This window comes from Nanorana parkeri, unplaced genomic scaffold (assembly GCF_000935625.1).
Source record: "Nanorana parkeri isolate BGI_ZX_2015 unplaced genomic scaffold, ASM93562v1 scaffold474, whole genome shotgun sequence".
NCBI lineage: Eukaryota > Metazoa > Chordata > Amphibia > Anura > Dicroglossidae > Nanorana > Nanorana parkeri.
In genome coordinates, this window is record NW_017306742.1 from 450,813 (window position 1) to 452,363 (window position 1,551).

Sequence of the window (1,551 nt, forward strand, 5' to 3'; positions counted from 1 at the left end):
AATAGAAGGAGTTATTCACAAAGTCCCCTTATAAAGATACAACACAGAAAAAGTTACACTACATAAAAACGTTACAATATATAAAAAGTTACAATACAGAAAAAGTTACAATACATAAAAGCTTACAATACATAAAAATGATGCAATACATAAAACGTTACAATATATAAAAAGTTACAATATATATAAATTTACAATACATAAAAAAGATAAAATACATAAAAATGTTACAATACATAAAAAAGTTACAATACATAAAAGGTTACAATACATAAAAAACTAACAATACATAAAAAAGATACAATACATAAAAAAGATACAATACATAAAAAAGATACAATACATAAAAAAAGATACAATAAATAAAAAAGATACAATACATAAAAAGATACAATACATAAAAAAAGATACAATACATAAAAAAGTTACAATAAATCAAAAAGTAACAATACATAAAAGGTTACAATACATAAAAAAGTTACAATACATAAAAAAAGTTACAAAAGACAAAAAATTCCTTGTGATGGATATGGATAACACGCTCACTTTCCTCTCCACTTCATCAATTTGCATATTTAAACTGAACCGGTTTTCTATCTTAAAGCTCCGGGCAGATATAAAAGACGCAAATTAATGCAGCTCTGTCATCATTTGCATAGAAGCGCTGTAAGGACCTGAATGCGACCTACTATCAGCCTCTTGCAGTCTATGTACATCAGGGCTGGGCTGTGAGAGGAAGGAGCAGCACAAAGAGACAATTATGTACTGACAAGAAGCACGCTGACAAGAGGAGAGAGCAGAGGTGCTTTTACCTCTGTGCTGCTTCTCCTATCCATGTCCAGTCACAGGTTGGGGGCTTGTCCGGGATGACCTGGGCTCATGGATGATGCTGGTCACCAGACTGAGGACATCTAGTAGCCGAAAACAGCACTGTGGGGGAAATCTCTGGATTGAAGATGTATATTGCTGCTTTAAACTTTTGAAAGTCCTGGCTAAGACCAGACATTCCGTTTCTGTTACCTTTAATAACAAAATAATGATCTTGTTGCTGTATATTGTGCCATGCGGGGGATGTATACATGGAGACCTGTAAAGTAGGGCTGGTAATGATTAAAATTTCCGTGTTCGATTAATCGAAATTTTTTTCAATCGATTAATTTCGATTAATGATAACGCACATACAGATCCAACTACATTGGCCTATACACATACAGCACAGCAATGAAGTAATAAAATGAACTAGGATCACACTAATCCAGCGCGTTATTAATCTCACGTGCCCCACTCAATATGGCCGCCGCTTGAGTGGGGCAACTCAGAATGATAACGTGCTGGATTAGTGTGATCCTAGTTCATTTTATTACTTCATTGCTGTGCTGTATGTGTATAGGCCAATGCCTTGGCTGGCGCTGGTGCAGAACAAGTTGCTTGGACAAACCTCTTAGTTGTAACGAAACCGGAAGTCAGGCGGTCGCAGAACTCGATAAGTTCTCAGTGTCGACAGATCACCGGCCCAAGTGGCTTCGTCGGCTAACGAAGGGAAGAGGGGGG